The sequence below is a fragment of the Podarcis muralis genome, chromosome 8, assembly GCF_964188315.1.
Source record: "Podarcis muralis chromosome 8, rPodMur119.hap1.1, whole genome shotgun sequence".
NCBI classification, from domain to species: domain Eukaryota; kingdom Metazoa; phylum Chordata; class Lepidosauria; order Squamata; family Lacertidae; genus Podarcis; species Podarcis muralis.
In genome coordinates this window covers 18,338,767-18,360,723 of record NC_135662.1, presented here as the reverse complement: position 1 = coordinate 18,360,723, position 21,957 = coordinate 18,338,767, and the positions used below count along the sequence as shown (strand labels likewise).

General features: G+C 42.0%; 1 protein-coding gene across 3 annotated transcripts in view; it reads right to left on the bottom strand.

Moving 5' to 3' along the window:
• CSMD3 (CUB and Sushi multiple domains 3) overlaps positions 1 to 21,957 on the bottom strand; it is a 601,007-nt gene that overhangs the window by 490,951 nt on the left and 88,099 nt on the right. The window lies entirely within an intron of this gene.

The window sequence follows — 21,957 nt, the reverse complement described above, 5'->3', positions numbered from 1 at the left end:
AAACCCCAAGAGTTGGAGACCTGATTGCCAAAGAGATTGCCCTTTTCCTCACACAGTGCTGCAGTCAAAATAAGTAATCATTAGCCCTTAACACAAGGAAACGATTGCACTGTTTTTCATGGAGAGTTCACAGTTCAGTTCCTACTTCCTTGTCCCACTGCCAGTGGAATGTGCGAGCCTTCTCTCTGTGATACATCCATCATCTCCCTTAAAAATATTGAAATATGGTGGAATAGCAAACTTGTTAGCATATTGTGTGGATTAAGACAGAGCTTCAAATCACCTCACATTCTCTTGAGCACAATATTTTCAACAGCGGTTCACACATTCAACTGTGAGACAGAAAGCGCAAAAATATGTATCATAGAAAATTTTACTAACAGATAATTCCACCTATGAATCAGAGGGAACCTTTGATGCTGAAAAATCCAAATCATCAGTATGCTGAAAATGCACCTCTTTATCTTGGTCCTGACACCCGAAATATGTGTTTTTGGGATCCACTCTATTCCTGAGGGTTTGATTTGTTTTAATTGTTTTAAATATTGAATATTTAAATTGTTGTAGCCTGATGGTGAATGCTGGGTGATTGAATTAATAAAAATTATACCCCAAGGCCAGGAACACAGCTGTAGGTTTCATTTCATTTTGTTTATTTATTTCATAAAATTTGTACACTGTTTATGTTTGATTGTTCATTTGATTTTAACCCTCAAAGCTGTTAACTTCCCAGTTTTGTTGGATTCTAGCACCCATCAGCCACAGCCAGCATGACCAAAGGGCAGGAATTTATTTATTTTATTTTATTTTATTACGTAAAATGTATACACTGCTTGATTGTAAAAAGCAACAACAACCAACTCTTAAAGTGGTTTTCAAAAAGATAAAACAATAAAATTGGGGGGAAATTTAAAATATATTAAAACATAGGTAAAAGGTAAAGGTACCCCTGCCCGTACGGGCCAGTCTTGACAGACTCTGGGGTTGTGCGCCCATCTCACTCAAGAGGCCGGGGGCCAGCGCTGTCCGCAGACACTTCCGGGTCACGTGGATATTAAAACATACACGAGGTTAAAATACTAAGAAGTTTAAATTTTCTAAGCATTTGAGTAGGCTTTACGAAACCATGTTTTTAGCAGGCACTGAAAACAATTCAGAGAAGGTGTTTGCTTGATAGGCAAGGAGTTCCAAAGTACAGTATAGGTGAAGCCTTCTTAAATAACAAAGTTCTTACAAATGCAGAATGGATATTATGAGGCACTTGTAATAGTGCCAGTTCCACTGATCGAGGAAATGATGGGAGATGTAATCAATGAATTTCTGAAGCGCAACAGGTTCCCTGTTCCTACAATGTACCAATGGTCTAAGGCCAATAGGCTTGGTTCCTGCAAACTAGTTCAGAACAACCATTTCATAACCTTCTCAGTTTGGCCTGCACACTGTTGTCTATTACCAAAATTCCATACCCAAAATATTTCTTATTTCCCCTCTTTGGTGCCTTCGGCAACTCATGATCTATTTTTAAGTCCCATCTGAAAAATTATCTGTTGTTATTTATTATTTAACTCTGACTGCATTAGTTAACTTTGTAAAAGCCTTTGGGATACATTTAGTTCCGATATCACTTCTTCAGAATGAAACTTGAATTACTTATGAAGAGTTATGTTGAATTATTTACATGGGCTGTGCCTTGGGATCTTGGATGGAATTCTCTGTTTTTCAGAGACAAGTGGACTCCATGTTTTTGTCAGGAAGCTGAAGGACTCCACTCTCAGTGACCTTTCTCACAAGTGTTTGTTTCATATTTTCCACTGGGGAATACAAGATGTGGGTCTACAAAACCACTCAGTTTAAAGCTAGCTACCCATTTTGAACATTACTGTCTTCAAAATCGAGGACACAAGACAAATAACTGTAGAGATATCTCTGTTCTGAGGTAAATCTTACAACCCCTGCACACCAGCCAAAGAACCCTGAAGACAAATATATAGTATTGTTTCTTCAGGGGGGAAAATTATCAGAAAATACTTGGAACATAGAACACCAAAAGCAAAAAAGCATGATAGTCTTTTTATCAGCAAAGCTGGAGGTTCATTTTATATGTTGTACTGCTCTTTGCCTTACAAGGGAAATCCATGTTCCTGTCAGGACTAGAGACAGATCAAAGTAGGGCTAAGAGAAAATGGCCTCCCCAAATTCTCCGCCTTATTTGAAGGTGCTAAAAGAGGGAGATGGGTTCAGAATATTCTCAGGGACAACAGAAGTAGAATTCTCCAACAGTCTGAAAAAGAAAATTTATCATGGCCATTGCTTCTTTAAGCAATATTAAAGTAATATTAAACAATAATAAACTTGGGGTGCAAAGGAGTGTATGATATTTGTTACCCTATTTATGAATGAAATGCGGAGGGGCATTTCGCTTTATATTTAACATAGGGTTGGAGCAGAAATTCTCAAATAATTTGTTAGAAATTAATGTCTTTCCTTGAGAAAACAGAGACAGACTGTCCAGCAAATGTGTAAGGGAGAGAGAATTGCTCCCCACTGCAATTTTGTGTCTGACCCTGATTTTATGTATTAAGTTTCATTTATTTATTTAGTATAATTCATATAACCCTTAACAGAAAAATATGAATGTGCTTTACACGATAATACATAGTGGTCATTCAAATAAGCTAAAAACAGACTCCAGAAACTAGACACCCTAAAATTGTCAAAATATAGATAAAATCAACAGTTTTAAAAACAAATAAACACAATAAAATTACATGTTTGGAAAGGCTTGCTTTCAACAGCTGTCAAAAATAGTACCTAATATCAATAAGCAGAGAGTTCCAGAGAATAAGTGATACCACTAAAAGATTGAGTTCTTAGTAAGAGTAGAATGGACATTATGTGACACTTCTAAGAGTGCCAATTCCATCGATAAAATTAGTCATGTGGGCATATATGGGGTGAGGTGATCCCAAACTGACTAGTTTATTAAGCAATTGGGAGATCATACCACATTAGGGAAGAATACTAAACCACTTCTTTATTTTCTAATGGAAGGAAGTCCCAACTTTTGGTTTTAATCCAGTTCATGAGAAAGCAAAAATAAAAATAAAATACGTAGACCAAAAATATATTTTCAAAAAAACACTGCCGAAGCAACCAGAACAGAGCAAGCAAGCAAGCTGAACAATGATATGCAAATACATTTGATTTGCATAATCCATTCTAAAAGCAGATTTAGCGTTTTCTATTTTTAAAATAATGCGGGGTGTTTTAGCACCGATTTCTAGGCTTTCCTTGCTTTATACATCTCAGATTCCTATGCATTGCCAATGAGAGAGAAATCATCCTGAGCACACATACTGGGAGTTCCATTTCAGGTTTCAGTGTCTCTGTCGGTGGCAGTTTGTATGTGGCTGGGGAGGGGCAGAGAGAAGAGTACAGGGCTGGGCCAACATATCTTACTGCCTGGAATAGAGTAGCAAATTGCACCCCACCCCTCCAAGGCGTGGAGTTTAGTTCCAGCAAAGTTAGGTTGCCACATGAAGCAGAAAATTCCACAAGCACCTCTCCCCAGACAGTAAAAAATAGCAACACTATTCCTGCCCTTTTCATAGCACCCCGAATCAGCGGCAATTTGGCTAACGTCTACCCAGATAGTGATTTCACTAGTGGGACAGGGGAATTTACAGCAAGGATCAAAAGCTTCTTCTTAAATATGTTTCCAGTTTTAGAAATAACAGTGCTTTCTTCTTTTGCTGCTATTTTAAAAATCTCACTGCAACCTGAAACATACCAAAAATATGTGGGCTGAAATATAAGGGTCATTGCCACCTCTTCCGCCTATCCAAAATTTTGCTTGTGACACATAGTCTTGGTAGAAATATATTTTGTTCCCTGGAAGCCTCAATAAAACTTCAAAACCCAACACACAAGAAGGTATCATTTGGATGTGATAATGAATGGAATTACGGGGCTTTCATCACCATATACTGTTCATCCAGAAAGGGTTTATGTAAACTTATGCAAGCTTGGAAACAGAATCATGCACACGTTTTTGTCAAAGCACATCAAGCCATAAATAAAGGATGAATACGTTCCTTAAAGATACCAGCATTTTAAGTTTGCATTTGCACTTTTGGCTGCTTATAATGATCTGCAAACATGACTCTGCCCTTGAGCAGTTAAGAGGATTTTCCCCGCTAAGCACAAATATTGATATTCCATGAACCCACTAATAAATAAAGCTACATCATAGAGAAGCTGATTACATGGCTGCAATTTGTTAATCACGGCTGGAAAAGTTGAGAGGTAGAGACACAGCATGCAGAGTTCCAGCTTCGATTCCTAGCAATTTCCATTTAAAAGGATCGGATAGCAGATGATGCTTCTAATCCTAGACTAGATGGATGAATAGTCTAACCTGGAATAAGGTAGCATGTAAAAATCACATGATATACTGGTCCCTTTACATCATTGCTGCTGGCACACATTTTCACACAGCACTAAGCAGAAAGAAGACTCAACACACCATAGTGGAGGAAATATAACAGACTGGAGAATGTGCAAATAAGCCAAATCAGTAAGTGCAGGAAGGGAGATGCAAATCCATGTGCATGAGGGAACTACAGTGGTGCCTCGCAAGACGAAATTAATTCGTTCCGCAAGTTTTTTCTTCTTGCGAGTTTTTCGTCTTGCGATGCACGGTTTCCCATAGGAATGCATTGAAAATCAATTAATGCGTTCCTAGGGAAACCGACTTCAGACCAGGTCTGGAGACAGTCTGTCCCCCGACCTCTTCTGAAGGCTGGGGGGGGGACAAGGGCTTTTCTTCCCACCCCCAGCATTTTAAAAAACCCCGGGACAGCGGAGGGCTTCTCCGCTGTCCGGGGCAATCTTAAAATGCTGGCGGGCGGCATTTTAAAATCGCTCCGGGACAGCGGAGGACTTCTCCGCTGTCCGGGGCGATTTAAAAGCCCCTGGGAAGGCAGGCAGGGGGGACAAAGAATTTTGCCCCCCGCCAGCCTTCAGAAGAGGTCCAGGACCTCTTCTGAAGGCTGGCGGGGGGCGAAAGTCTTTGTCCCCCCTGCCTGCCTTTAAAAGCCCTCCCGGGAGAGCGGAGAAACGCAGCACGTGTCTCCGCTCTCCCGGGAAGGCAGGCAGGGGGGACAAAGACATTTGCCCCCCGCCCTCCTTCAGAAGAGGTCCAGGACCTCTTCTGAAGGCTGGCGGGGGCGAAAGTCTTTGCTCCCCCCCCCGCCTGCCTTCAAAAGCTGTCCGGCCAAGGCTTCGCGGACCTCTCCGCAAGCAGCGGCAGCGCTGCCACTGCTTGCGGAGAGTTGCCGGCATGCCGAAGCCTGCGCGCGCTGAGATCAGCGCGCCCAGGCTTTGCGGACTTCTCCTGCCTTCAAAAGCCGTCTGGGATAGCGGGAAGCGCTTCCCTGCTATCCCGGACTGCTTTTAAAATGCTGGCGGTGGGGAGCAAAGCCTTTCGGCCCCCGCCAGCCTTCCTGGACCTCTTCTGAAGGCCGGGGGGGGGAGGCTTTGCTCCCCACCGCTAGCATTTAAAAGAGGTCCCCGGAGATTTCCCTATGGGCTTTCGTCTTGCGAAGCAAGCCCATAGGGAAATTCGTTTTGCGAAGCGCCTCCAAAACGGAAAACCCTTTCGTCTAGCGGGTTTTCCGTCTTGCGAGGCGTTCGTCTTGCGGGGTACCACTGTACTCTTATTTTGTGTAATATTTTGTTTCAGTTTCTCTGTTGTTGCTTCAGTTTTTTGTACACCGCTTAGAGATTTTTTTTACTGAATAATAATAATATATCATTTATACCCCTCCCATCTGGCTGGGTTTCCCCAGCCACTCTGGGCGGCTCCCAACCGAATGATAAAAACACAATATACCACAATACATACTGTATTAAGTGGTATAGAAATTAAATAATCAATGTGGCCACCACCTTATTGGCTCTATACAGCCAAGGACTAGGAAACGATTGTCCCTCCTTGCTAAGTGAGCCTTGCGTATGTGAACCAAGGTGCACATTCCAAGTGCTAAGGGAAACCCCAGGTACCTATAAGCCTCAGGTTGTGAGGCTCAAGAGCGTCCCCTAACCCAAAAATGACTCAGGATGGCAGTGACATTAAGTTTTCCCTCCCCTGTCCACACAGAATTCTGAACAGACAAAAATCAACGCCCTACACAGTGTGAAGTGGGTGAAAAGGAGAATCAGTCAGAGGCTACCTAAAAAATCCTACTCAGCCCTATAAAAGCTGACTAGCTATAGAGTTTTGTGATGACACATCCTAACGTTAAGTGGGAAGATGTCCACAGATAAATAAAGCATCGGGGCTCTTTTTCAGGCAGAACTCACCAGAACTCAGTTCTGGCACCTCTCAGGTGGGTGCCATTGCCATTGTAAGAGAACAAGGAAGGCTTTCATGGTGAGTTCTGGCACCTCTTTTTCTGAAGAAATAGCACCATAAAGCATTATTTTGATTTGCTCTGAAGATGCTACAAAAAGTTTAGCTGAAATCTAAGCAACTTGCATATAATTTATATGTTGATGTAAGCAGTAACTGTTAATAAACACTTTCATATGTACCTGTTGTTATGTAGGACCTGAGAAGGAAGTGCAATGCTGGATTACATTTTATTCTTAAAGAAGTAAGTGACAATCTTTGCAATTCATTCACTTGTTATTATGTAACTTTTGCATAATACTTTGGCATGTAAATCTTTAATGAGATTTACAGAGAAGTTCAGTTACTAAAGCAACCACCAAATGCATCAAATCTGGTTCTTCGGAATCCGAAAGTAGTAATGTTCAGCTGCTAGGTGATAGGATTATGCAGAGTGGTAAATTTTGGTAGTAAATGGATGTATTTTTAAAGATAGAGGTTGTCCTTTAGAAAGGGGGGGGGGTGTTTAATCCCCTCCATAGTGACATGGAGTTACATGATTTTGAAGAAGGCACTGAGATTACACTAGGAGCAAAAGCAAAAATAAGTTCCAGTAAATACTCAAGTAAAAGTTAGCTATGATCAAACAAATAGTGTGGGTGGTTTCACGAAAGTTTCAGCAAGATTAGAAAGACCTTAAGTATCTTGGTACTCAACAGTTCAGGGAAACACTGTGAAGATACCACTTCAGATGCCATGCAGCAGTCATCATAACTGTGTAAAAAAGGAAGAGGTAGAATCTCAGTATGATTAACTCCTCTGTACCTTGCAGTTCTTTTCATTGCAACCAGTTACCAAACTATCAACACTCCTAAAAAGAAGCAGAGTTATCTGTAGGTCTAAGCAGGTCGGAGATCTAACGAGGGGCCATCAGTGATGTGCTTCTGCCAGAAATGAAAAGCATTCTCATTCGCTCAAGCATTTCTGCACCATTGATCCCTGGGTCACTTGTTTTCTATAATTTCTATTATGTGCTTTTGTATTTTGTCTGTTTTGCTGCAGCTTTAGGATATTGGTAAATTACACTGTTCATCACTTTGTCATGCTAAGTGAAAAGCAATATATAAATCCTTGAAACAAATAAGCAAGCAGTCAGGAAAAAAAGTCTTGACAATGAAAAGCAGCCATCTCAATCTCATATCCGGGGCTGGAAGGGCAGGAAGGAGAAATAAGCACCAGTCCAAATCAATGAAGGCTATTATGAGTTTAAAAAACAAATCCAACTTCAGGCTCCAGTCCTATTGGGTTTAGGGTCACCAGATGCAGAAGATGACAGCATGTACACACCTACGATAGTTTTGTAGAAGAGGGCATTTCAGCAGGTACCACACCTGCTCAATCCTCTTCTTATACAAAACTATTAAAGATTCAGAAACCCAGTCCTCTTCTGCATCTGGCAACTTTAATTATGCTGCAATCTGATGCACACTTACTGGGAGTCTGTCCCACTGAACTCACTAGGATTTTCTTCAGAATAGACTTCTATAGGATTACACAACACATTGTTGTTGTTGTTTATAAATTAGATAATATACTCTGCTGGGCACTGCCTTGAAATCCAAACAGAATGAAGGGGGACATAGAAATACTTTAAATAAATGAATAAATGAAACTGTGCTGTTAGCTGATTAATTGTATGAGTTTTACTCAATTCATGAATAGATTAAACTTGCATATGGGTAAAATAATGGTTCAGAAGGAGAAAAAAAGCACCCACTCTTTGTTTGAAGAGGTTCCTCATATATGATGCCATTAGTGCAGTCTTAGAAAAGGCAATCCCTCATGTGAGATGGGAAAGAAGGCCTCTTTTGATATGCTGCCCACTGGCTACATTTTTAAAGTACTTCTGTTAATAGCGGTGTTTTTAAAAATGTGCTGCCTGATTAACTGGGAGCATCTAGCTTGCCAGATGTTATCTCTTGATCAATTAATCATCTAGCAGGTTAGAGGACACTACATGGAAAACCATACTCTAGTACGCATAAGAACATAAGAACCATAGATAGTTGTCTTGCACTGAGTTGGTCATTGGTCCATCTAGCTCAGGATTGTGAAAATTGACTGGCAGCATCTCTCCAGGGTTTCAGACAGCATTCTCTCCCAGAACTACTGGGAGATGCCAGGGATTGAATTTTGGACCTTCTGCCTGCAAAGCAGCTGCTCAACCAATGACTCGTGGTCATTGTCCAATGGTTCCTTACAAAAACTGGAAGACTTCAAGTGGGTGTTGTGGATTACACTCTAATGTGTGTTATTATTCCAGGAGATGCAAATTAGGAAATTTCACTTAAAGTGCTAACAGAACAGAAATCTCTTCCGCCCTTACTTCCAAGTCAATATGGACACCATCATTCATGCAATAGTTACTTATATTAAAAGTCACACATGACAACAATGACATTTCCTGCAAGTTCAAAACTGCTTTTGAGAAAGCCTCTCCTCTTCCCTAAGGGGAGGGATTGTGAGCGGGATGCACTTTCCCGCCCTTCGCAGGGGGCACAGTTATGCGTCACAGGAAGTCCCAGTCCCGAGTCATGCACCAGCCACTTGTTTTTTCGCAAATCGTCACAACTTTGTAAAGTTTGGTGGTTAGGCATTGGAAAATGCGTCGTGTGTTGAAGGGACGGTTGTGGCCATCACCTACCCCTCCCCTTGAAGGGTATAAAGGAATCCAGTGGTCGTGGTTCCTGTCCGATGCCCAGGTGGTGGCTAGGGCCATGGCATGACCCTCTGGTGACTCTCGGGGAAAGCTTCCAGTTGGTTTGCATCAACAAGCCCCCCCCTACATGTTGTTAACCCTTGGGTGACTTCCTGCAGGGCAGGCAGGAGTCAAAGTATAGTCGGTTCAGATCCAGTGCCTAAGCCAATACCACTCACATTCTGTAACCAATAAAGTTGTGGCCATTTTTAGCCCATTAACCTTAATTGCTGGTGTCCACGTGTCTTATTTCATCTTGGGGCAGGGCCCCAACTCACAACTCCACATTCCACACGCTATCCCTTTCCCAGGTCATTCCAACGAAACTCATACCATTAAGAATCTGTGTCCCAAAACTCATCTTCCTAAACATCACAATTGAAAATAGAATTATTATTTTTTTTTAAAAAAAGACAATAGGGAATACAACAAACGATGCAATAATTACAGGTAACCATCACAAGTAGCTGTAAGAAGCTGCTTTACACTGAATCAGGCATTTGGTCCATTTTGCCCACTAATTACTGTATGTTCTGATCAGCAGAAATATTTCCTAGCTTGATGATAACTGGAGTTCTTCACCTGGAGACGCTAAGAATGGAATTTGAGACCTTATACATAGAAGCATGGCTACTTGCCATGGGCCCTGCTAAATGTTCCACATGGAAGCACGATTCCAGAAATATCAGAATTAAAGGAGTACAACCTAGTTGGTGAAATATACCAGACTTCAAACAAGTTGAACATGCAAGAAATAGTAAGCAGATATAGCCCTTGTAACATCTCTCAAGAAAATAATTTCACTTAATTTAACATCTTTGGAAATGTCAGACTCCTAGGATTGACAAGGCAGCTCATACCATGGCACCTTGTCATTCAGTTATGTATCCCAAAGGCAGTAAGCACCTTTAGAGTTGAGTTAAAGGACAAGGACGCATTGTACTGAATCACTTTCTGAGTTCCACATATCTTTGATCCTTAAGGGATCCTTAAGGGATCAAAGACTTTGCCGTTTATTGAGCACATTGGTTCTTTTAGCCCTGGCAGCATATACTAAAACTATCACATCCCCAGACCACAGACACTGAATATGGAATGGTAGCTGATCTTCTTTAGCATTACAATTGGGTTTGGTAAGTAGAACTATCTAGGCCCCTCTGACTGGGAAATATCCCCTCCCCCCAAAAAAAACACAGATTGGTATATGGTTGGGGGGGTTTCTGCCTTTCCCTCAGTGAAATTATGGTCTTCCTTTGTTAGGCAAACGAAAGTTGTTTGCATGAGGGTGGAAATGGCATTGGGCAGGATAAACATAGTATGGGGAGGTCCCAAAAAGGGCCTGAAGGGAAGATTGACCACAGCACCCCCAAACACGTCTTGGGGTGTCTGCCTGATGGGAATCTGCACTCTGGTCACCCAGTGAGTCCTTGCTTGCTTGCCTTGCACCACAGCAAGGTTCAACACTGGCTGACTCCCATTGAACGGGTTTGGGGTGCTCCAAAACCAGCAGACCCATTCCATCAACATGGGGCTTATGGAATGATGAACCCAATGTCATGCCAACCCTTATCCTGCCCGCTGCTTTCAATAAAGATTTGGCCTGATTTTGTCTCATGACCATTGTACGTTCTGCTTATTTTGCTGCTCTCATGGGTTATATAATGCGCCTGTTTGGGCAAACAAAGAGACATGTTTCCCTGAAATACATTCTCAGTAGTACCCTTATGACACCTACATTTGATTCATTAGCAGCAGATTTACAATGGACTTTTCCTACGCTTCCAGTAAAATTGTTTCATTGTCTACTCTTAACTATTTTGTTCCTTAACATTTACAGTACATATGCTGTTGCAACATAAATCCTATCCTCTCTTGTTTGCCTACTTTTTATATAACACTTTCAGTTATTTAAAGCCAATTATTGTTTTTCTCCCCCTTTTTAAGCAAGTTATTTCATATACCCTTTGTTAACAGTGTTGCTGTGACTTAACATCCATGTTCTTGAAGTGTGGTGCGTTAAACTGGGCATAGTGTTCTGTGCTAGAGCATTACAGTTTGCCTAGAGTAAGAGAGAAACTCTTGCTTGTTCTCCAATGCTCATCCCATTCATCTATCAGATACGGGAGCCTACAATCACGTGTCATGAGATATATAAAGACTGTTCACACTTCCACCCTTGTACAGATGAATACATGAATAGGGCTGCATTAGAGGCAGCCAAACCATATCTACTTTACTTATTAGATAAAAAAGAATATGTGTGATAGCATACTGAGACTAACTTTTAATGAGCTTTTTGTTACAAAAAGGCACTAGCTTTTGTCAGTGACAAGCTGCTTCTTCAGATGCAGAGTTGCAACTGGGTAGAGCGAGGTAGAAAAGTCATAATTATTTCTCTCACCATTCTTCCCAGGGAGCACTCCTGATTCCTTCTTTCATCTTCACAACAAGTGTATGAAATGGGTTGGAGTAAGAAATTATTCCAAGATTACCCAGTGAGTTTTATAACTGAGTAGAGATTTGAACCTAGCTCTTCTCAGTTCTAGTCCAGCATTTTACCTACGGTACCATGCTGGCCCTTCCAATTACCCTCTTCTTCCCCGTAATGTGTAGTAATTAAACATATCTAACACAACTAATGTCACAATTCTCTGTATTTTGCAGCCTGTGCTCACAGCCCATGCTCATCAGGTGTAAGGTTGGTATATTCTTGGCATGATGACTTAGCATCATGCATTTCATTACTATTATGTTATGATGGAGGAAACGAAGAAGAACTAGTCATGCATAGGACTAGTGGGTAATATCTAATTCCACTGGAAAATGAGCACAAGTGGTAATTCACAATGCCCCATGCTAAAATATTTTTGAGGCTGCACCATAAATAACAGGAGACCATCCATGATACTGCTCCTCTGAAGTGGGCTACAGCTTTGTGCTAAACTGACTCACACATAAGCATTTCTTTTTAAGGGGATTTTGGACTGTGCTGTTTGATTGCTAATAGTAGGAGACGCTATTTCCCTTTTTAAAATTTATTATCTGCATAATTAAGAATATATGGTGTTGTTATTGGTGCTGTAAACTGAAAATGAAATCCACACCAAGGATGAATAAATTACCCTGTAGGGAAATAATAGAAAATTCAAATGAAAACAAAAAAAAATTAATTATGCTATTCTGTCTCTCACTTAATTACCTAGTGGTAATTTAAGGGACCTGACTTAAGTTATTAATGTAGTGTTCTAAACTGAAGCCAGTGCTCAGTGAGCCCAAGAAGTTTCAAGAAAACAACACTTTCATCACTGGTGTTTAGGATGTGTTGACTTTGTTGAATTACTGCAGTAAAGTGTGAATGATTTATGGAAGAAGAAGAAAAACATCAATGCGTGCTTTAAAACAAAAGTGTGATGCTGTAATTGGGTGTTAAAGAAACAACACATTACTTAAGATTGCAAAGGCAATTTGTCCTATAATATGAAGTGTGGTATAATAAAGGGGAGGCTTTATTAATATTACGGATGAATGACTTAGAATAGCTTCTGGAGCAGCTAATAAGTAGCTGGTGACTTTAATTTGGGCTGCAATTCTTTGCACGCTTATGTGGGAGCAAGCCCCATAAAACTCAGTTGGGCTTACTTCTGAAAAGACATTAGGGTGGGGCCACCATCGGCATGCACATTCATCCTACACACATTCTTTTGAGCACTTTTGTTGTTGTTGTTGTTGTTGTTGTTTAGTCATTTAGTCATGTCCGACTCTTCATGACCCCATGGACCAGAGCACACCAGGCACTCCTGTCTTCCACTGCCTCCCGCAGTTTGGTCAAACTCATGCTGGTAGCTTCGAGAACACTGGCCAACCATCTCATCCTCTGTCGTCCCCTTCTCTTTGTGCCCTCCATCTTTCCCAACATCAGGGTCTTTTCCAGGGAGTCTTCTCTTCTCATGAGGTGGCCAAAGTATTGGAGCCTCAGCTTCAGTATCTCTCCTTCCAGTGAGCACTCAGGGCTGATTTCCTTCAGAATGGATAGGTTTGATCTTCTTGCAGTCCATGGGACTCTCAAGAGTCTCCTCCAGCACCGCAATTCTAAAGCATCAATTCTTCGGCAATCAGCCTTCTTTACGGTCCAGCTGTCACTTCCATACATCACTACTGGGAAAACCATAGCTTTAACTATACGGACCTTTGTCGGCAAGGTGATGTCTCTGCTTTTTAAGATGCTGTCTAGGTTTGTAATTGCTTTTCTCTCAAGAAACAGGCATATTTTAATTTAATTTTTAATTTGAGCACTATCATGGAGCTATATATGTACCAAGAGACCATTGACCAACATATTGATAAGGCTGCATGCGCCTGCTGAAATACTCCACACTGCCCAAATTGCAGTGCCCTCTGTCCTTAGGCCTTGTGCACTGTTCCAAACTTTCAAGTTAGAATGTTCCTAAACATTCCATGAGAACTCAGTAACTAAACCAATTACTAGGAAGGCCTCAATTCAGTCAACTGAAACCACTGTTCTCACAGCCAAATGCCACAAACATATGAGACTCTTCACTCTTGGTTTATCTCAGTTTTGTGGTTGCTGTTTAGGTGATTTGGCAGTAAATGGGCAAAAACAGTATATTCCTGCAAATTTACATCTTCTGTGCTTTATATGTAATAACTTGCAGTTCCTTTATGACCAAAAGTAAAGAGATTCTTAAAAGGTGGAACTAAGGTCACAAATAAACAGCACTTTGTATGTTTGGATTCACCTCTCTGACAGGTTTTCTTACAATGATCTCAGCGAACAGAACTGTGAAAGACTGAGACCCTAGAGAATTTCTGCCAGTCAGAGAGACATCACTAGAAGATGCATTTGGCTGATTCAGGACAAGACAGCATTTCATATCCTTATGCTTTATTTATCTAGACCATGGGTTGTAAACCTGGTCCCTTTCAGGATTCTAGGTGGGCGGTAGGGAGTTCTATGGCACAAGCTAAATCCTCCTTCCATAGAGCACTAGTGGGCGGTAAAGAAATTTTACCATCAAGAAAAATGCATTAGTGGGCAGTAGGTATAAAAAGGTTGACTACCCCTGATCTAGACAGATCCTTGCATCATAAAAGGACTTCTTTTAAACTTTGGAGAGGCAAGGTTCATCACAAGCTCTTCGGACACACATTACCTCTTCCAGCATTTTCTATCATGACTACTACAATCTAATGAGATTTGATATCTCATTAATTTCTTGACAACCACAACAAGTATAAGTGCACTAAGAGAGTATACAAACACAAAATACAAACAATGAGGGCACATAAGTGTGCATTGTGGACCCAGGAACAAGAAGACCATGGGCACTGAGGTTGACGATGCACAAAATAGTAATGACAGGACAAGAATCTTGGGTTAAAATTAACCACAGCTTTATTGATTACAGATATCAGGAGGTCTTGGTTCTAGGCCTTGGAGTTGTATCTCAAATCAACCAACCTGGTCTGCTGGTTGATAGTTACATTAGGGTTGATCTCAGATTATGGACCGCCCTATGCTGTGCATCAAATCAGGGTGGCCATTTAGGACACCATTAGGAGGGTGGGATTCTGTGGCCTGTCTATCCCCGTCTGGATGCTTGGACAGAGCCCCCCTTCTGGACCCCTTTACCAGAGTACCCCACTCTTTGGATTTAGGACTCTTTGGGAGGGGGAGGGCTCTCACCCACCCTTTCTGCCTAGTTTAGGGAGCCAATCCCAAAGTCTTATCTGCTAGAAAGTTGAGACAGTTTCAATGAGGGAAACAAAAACCCCCGACAGGCCCAATATGTTGGCCGGATTTGTACTTCCAGTGCATTCTTTATCTGTGGAGGATTGCATCACAGGGAAAAAGCTCCTTTAGTACAGTATATTAATTTTATTGGAACAAAATAATTTTTAAAAAAATCCTTCCAGTAGCACCTTAGAGACCAACTAAGTTTGTTATTGGTATGAGCTTACACTTTTAGATTTCATTGTCAGAAATCTTCATTACAAAAACCACTCACAGGAAGTGAAAAATACTGTCTAATGCCAATTTTCTATCATATGAGAAACATTATTTTCTGAAAACAGAAATCAAGGTACTAAGCATAATACAAGGTTCGGTATAAAAGCTCCAGTCTCTGGACTATGTGGCAGCAGAGCCAGAACTGTTGAAATATTTAAGAAAAAACATTAGCTTATAAACTGCAACTGCTTTCTTTAGAGTGCATATATAATCTCAGCAGGTATCAGTAGAAAAGGTCACAGGTGTTGATCGCTTCCGAAAGCTACTGAAGTCACTGAGTTCCAAAGCTATGCAACGCTGTATATGTCAATATCATTTGTACCAACCACAGAGATTTTCACAATTTAAAAACAAAAACAAAACAAGTTTGGTTGTTAGCTCTCCCTCCTGCCTTCAAACCATCTGTCATGCTCCACAGAGTGCCCTCAGGGGCTAAGGTCTCAACAAGCCAAGGTCAAGCACAGAGTGCCAGTCTAGGTTCAAAACATGAGCAAAGTCAAGAAAAAGTCCAAAGTGAATATACCAGGGAGTTCAGCAAGATGGGGAAACAAGGAATCAGAGACCTGTGTTGATTCCAGCCATGGGAAGGCTCAATGGGAACTTTATATATTGAGACCTCCGTACCCTAATTCCAAAAGTCTGTTGGAGTAAGAAAGTGTTCACCTGCCACTGAAAGGACAACAAAGAGGATGTTAGTCCCCTTCCCACATCTTTTTTTCCTGAAAAAATGACAATCTGCAATGAAGTGCATATTTAAATTTTTTAAAAAAACCCTAAAAATATACATATCTCAAAAGACACATTTAAAGTGCATTTTGATATATTTATTGTGTCAAGAGCGATGCTGGAATATCCAGGATGTGCAAATGCTGGTGGATCCACACATTAACATGGGAGGTGAAGATTAGTCAGAACTCAGCTCTATTCGTAAAGATAAAGTGCTTGCTTTGTGTTATAACACTGTGACAGCAGAAGGTGCTGTGGAGTCTTGTCTTTCACCAACGGGATTTCCCTGTATGAAGTTTACAACATGTTTAACTGAATCGCTTCTTTGATGTTTCTCGATCCAGCCCCAGTTTGCATCGGAATTCAGTTCACGAAGATTGATTTTCTGAAGCACCCCTGTGTCAAAGCAAGCACAGTAGTAGGCTGCTGATGGTTTGTCCTGTACGGTGACTGTCATTTACAGTCACTGCTTGATTTACTGTCTATTAAAGTTACCAACCTCTTCTCAGTTTTTCAGTAACTGCTACAGTTGATGAAGACGGAGACACTGAAATACTCTGGAATGTTCCATCTGGCTACCTGCAAAAATGCCTAAGGATTGCTAGAAAGGGGGACACTTAACTATGACTGGCATTCCTACCAGTCCCAGGATGTCAGAAAAATTAAAGTGAAACTACAGGTAAATATGATCCTATCCCTCTGAATCTTAAGCACCACCACTGAGCAACCAAGCATAGAAAGCAGCATCAGTTAACGTACTAAAGAATCAGCGAGCAAGATTAAAGTTTCTGACACATGACAAATTAGCAAATCCTTGGACAACATATGGAGAAACAGAAATGAACATCCAATCAGCAATGGCGTAGGCCCAATTTCCTTCCTCTTCTGTTTGTCCACTGAACATTGGTACAGGTCTGTCAATAACTTGTGTTAACACAGGAAGACAAATAAGGAAATAGAGGAGGGCAAGTTGGACTGCAACAAACTGTTGCAGTGTGTTATGATCCTGTTTAGTATCCTAGTCATACCATCTTTCAGGATGTGCCTTCCATTCAACTCTCCCAGTTTTCTGTTTCTTGTAGTCACTGAGCATGCGAAGTCCTCATTGGACTTCTATTTTTGCCTGAAGGGAGGAGATGGGAAAAAAATGTTTTCCCCGCCCTGAAAAACATATTTTGGGTACTTCTGCAAACCTTGGGTTTCCTTTAAGTGTGCTTCCTTTAAGAAGCCCCTCTTGTTTCACATAGGTCTGGTTTGGGCTACATTCCTGCTACAGTAACCCACTTTGTTTGAAATTACAGTGGTACCTCTGGTTGCGAACAGGATCCTTTCTGGAGGCCCGTTCGCAACATGAAAAGAGCGCAACCCGCAGTGGCGTGTCTGCGCACGCGCGAGTTGTGATTTGGCGCTTCTGCGCATGCGCTTGACTTCGTTTTGTGTGTCTGCGCATGCGAGAGTGGCGAAACCCGGAAGTAACCCTTTCCGGTACTTCCAGGTCACCGCGGGACGTAACCTGAAAGAACGTAACATGAAACAAACGTAACATGAAGTATGACTGTAGTGTGATTTATATTTCCATAGCTTGTTGATACAACATTAGACAGCCATCACAGTAATATGAAGCATCGGGATGTATTTTTGAAGTTACAACCAAGGAAAATCACCTTGCGAAACTGCAACGCCACTTTCCTGTTTTAAACCAACTAGCTTGTTCAGCCATGTGAACAGCTGCTGTGAAAAAACTTCCAAAACACCACCAGCTGTGGGCATTTCTCCTCCACCCACGCTACAGCTGTCTACAGCTAGAGCAAACACCAGTGCTACTTCACACATCTGCAGAATCAGTGGTCACAAAGAACCCAATGCAAATTGCATCCAAACTAATCTAAAAAGCATGTCAAATTGGAAATTTTGAGCAAATATTCTTATCTAACCATCTGCAAGTTAAGTCAAGCCAAATCATACACTGCTAATAACCTATGAACAGTGCCGGGTTTACATATAAGCTAAACAAGCTATAGCTTAGGGCCCCACTCTCTTGGGGGCCCCACAAAAATTTAAAGGGGAAAAAAACCACTGGCTGTACATTTCCAAAATATAAGATAAAAAACAAATAAAATAAAACCTACATACAGCAACAGTGTTTTATGTTGTGTAGGCTCCTATGATGTAAGTAAGGGGCCCTGCCTACTATATAAAGGGACCCATTATCTTCAGTAGCTTAGGGTCTCATCAAAGCTACCATATTTTTTGCTCTATAAGACGCACTTTTCCCCTCCTAAAAAGGAAGGGGAAATGTGTGTGCATCTTATGGAGTGCATGCAGGCTCCATGGCTTCAACGAAAGCAACGCGAAGCCAGGACAGCAAGAGGGATGGGTGCGCACCAATCCCTGTTGCTCTCCTGGCTTCGCTTCGCTGGAGAGGTGCTGCGCAGCTTTTCCTCTCTGCGCAGCGCCCCTTCAGTGAAGCGGGAGGAGAAATGGAAGGGGCTCCGTTTCTCCTGCCGCTTCGCTGAGGGGACACTGCGCAGAGAGGGAGAGATTTTTTTTTCTTGTTCTCCCCCTCTAAAACTAGGTGCGTTTTATGGTCGGGTGTGTCCTATAGAGCGAAAAATACTGTAAATCCGGCCCTGCCTATGAACAAGGAGTATATCTGGGATGGGGAACCTTTGGCTCCCCAGATGTTGCTGGCCTACAGATCCCATCATCCTTCACTATTAACCATGCTGGCTGGGGCTGATGGGAGCTGGAGCCCAATATCTGGAAGGCCATAGGTTCTGCCATCATTAAATTGCTGTTTTGATTTATATCACTCTCCCTCAAGTCTGGATAGTAACAAAGCATTTTTAGAGAATCCTAACCTAAGAGAAAAACAGTTATAACTAGTTCTTCATACATTAGACTAAGATTCACCCTAAAATAGACAGTTACTAGTGAATCATTTGTCAAAAAAGAGAATACTTCCCATTTTGTCCTGCTTGTGAGGAAGGTAAGGCTGAGAGGCTGTGACTGGTCCAAGGTCAGCCAGTGAACTTCATCACTGAGCAGAGACCCCTGTTCTCCCAGTTCCTAGGCCCAATCATCCTATTTATTATGGTAGCTGAGCTGGCGAGGCAGTTTCTCCTATCAGTGTTATCTTATGAGTCCATGGGAAAGCGTAAGATTCAAACTGGGGGCTTTGTGCTTCACAGCTATAGTCACTCTGCTTCTCCACCACCTATTTTTTTCCATCAAAAGCGAAACATCACAATGACATTTCCCACTTTTTAAAATGACATACTGTGCTTAGATGGGAGTTTGGCAGATAAAATAAAAGAGGGGGTTAAAAGACCAAATTCACATGGATGGAATGCGACATGACAATGTAGGTGAAGAAGTTTGGCTAATGCATTATGTTGCTAAATATTGCTAGCCCAGGACATTTTGCCCCACGCTAGCCCAGGTGCGTTGTACCCAAGGCAGGTCAAGTTATTGGGCACCTGAGACTAAAAATCTCACAATCACCTCTCCCCACCTGGTTACAAAAATAGAATAAGAGGTGAAATAGCTAGCTATTTGCTGCCCTTTCATGATATCCAAGTCTGCTCCATGATGCAGCTGCCTCACTCTGCCTACTGGTGGTGGATGAATTCTCTCTCTACAAGGAAACAAGGGTTGCTGGCAACACAATATAAAACTTGGAGAATAGTGGCCAGAATTTTTTAAAATACAACAAATACATACACACACATCAGTTAGCCATTCCTTTTTCTTGAGTCATGCTACCAACCAACTTAACATTCTTTTCACACATAGGAGCCAACTTCTAAGGGCCAAGGTCCCTTCCCCCCCTATAAAATATTTGAGGTGGCCTGCCCCTCTCCCAGTTAATGGGCACTGTCATTCAAATGGTGTGTTGTGTACCACGTCTTGTCATCAATTTCTGCGGGGTGGGGCTTACCTACCTCCCCCCCACCCAATATTTCATTCACGTTGGCACCCCTGCTTTAATATGACATTACGCCATGACTTTAAAAAGCTCTGAGGACACTACAGAAGTGGTTTCCTTTTTTAAAAAATACCAGCCCCAGCCTACTCGTCACAAAATTATACACAGGAATTGCATTGCTCTGCACTGACCTTTTATTTATTCTTAATCATTTCCATTTCATTGTAGCCTAAAGATACTCCAGGCACTGCATTTCTGAGAGTTATTGCATTTTGTCGGGTGGCTAGAGACGGTTTGCCTTTAGAAGTTGGGAGCTAAATCTGCCGACAGGCCCCTAATGAATCTTGGGTGCCTAACAATCCTGAAGACATGAGCTGCCTGTCATGTAATTCCTGCAACCTCCCCGTAATATTTACTTGCTTTAAACATGCTGAAATGCATCGAAATGGAAAAGAGCAGAGTGTAACCCTCTCTCTTCAAAGTGACAGGAAACTCCTCAGATTCTGAAAGACAGTACAGCAGCCTTTCCCAATCTGCTGCCCTGCAGATGTTTCAAGCTGCAACTTCTAACAGTCATAGCCAAAATATTAATTCATATCTGTAGAATAAGCTTCATCCCAACTCCCCACAAACATTATCCTCCATCCAGACAAGCAAGGGGCATTATCACAGTTCAATGACACATTCCAGCCGCCCAGAAGTTCTTAAGGAGTGTGCAAAACAGGGGTGGTGAGGGCCATGGCCTAGGCAGAAGTTTTTGGACGAAGGCATTGACTAGACAGAATCCTGACAATCATATAGAAAGAAGGCTGCATTTGGTCCCTAGGGCCTGATGTTTCCAACACTTATTGTAGCTACTAGTTCAGAAAGCTTTGAATATAAGGGGGGTATAATGGTTTAGTAAGTCTTGAGAAGGTTAATGTTGAGGTTTGATACAGACACCAATAATTTTCAATGAATGTGTGAAAGCATCAGGAGGAATTCTACCCTGAAGCCTGAAAGAACAGCTGAATTCTGGTTGGTTACATTTGCAGGGACACTCTTCCTGTATTTTGAATATTGGCAATTCATTAACAGTCTCTGGGAGGTTTTTGCATGCATAATTTGCACTCCCTTCACTCAGCACCGTGGGCTTGCTAGGATTTTGCCTGCAGCATAAGACTACAAAGTCCATGGTGCCCTGTGAAATAAACGAATCTGCTGTTTATGCAGAAACTGTTCCAAGAGGTGCAACACAGATTGCATAAAGCCTACCTGACATTCAGCGTTGCATTGGAAAACCACACATTTCACCCCAAATCTAATCTTAATCCATGTTTGGCATCGGTCACCTTTACAAGTTCAGTTCCAAGTGTCGAAATCACAGAATGCAGCACCTCGACGTCATCAGAAATGGGCATGAGAATTGGTAGCCTTTCTACTTGACACCAAGATGCTATTCTAATTTCAACCGCAACCCACACCCTTATGGTTCTGCTCTTTGCATAGCATAACATACTGAGTTAGAGGTAAGGATAGAGAAGAAGCCCAACTGCATGCAAGGAGATTTATTGTGTCTGTAGATTTCCAGCGCTGTCTAAAAGTAAATAGGAGCTAGCCAGATGCCAACAATGAATCTGATGCAAGCAAAAAACCCAGCCATTAATTGGTTATGATGAATATATGTGACGCGGGTGGCGCTGTGGGTAAAAGCCTCAGCGCCTAGGGCTTGCCGATCGAAAGGTCGGCAGTTCGAATCCCCGCTGTGGGGTGTGCTCCCACTGCTCGGTCCCAGCGCCTGCCAACCTAGCAGTTTGAAAGCACCTTCGGGTGCAAGTAGATAAATAGGGACCGCTTACCAGAGGGAAGGTAAACGGCGTTCCGTGTGCTGCGCTGGCTCGCCAGATGCAGCTTGTCACGCTGGCCACGTGACCCGGAAGTGTCTTCGGACAGCGCTGGCCCCCGGCCTCTTGAGTGAGATGGGCGCACAACCCCAGAGTCTGTCAAGACTGGCCCGTACGGGCAGGGGTACCTTTACCTTTACCTTTATGTATGTTCGCAAATGAAGCTTATATTCTGCAAACACAATTCTGTGTTTACACTGTCAGCTGCTCTGGAAATCCTTGGACTAATTTAAGTGCATCATT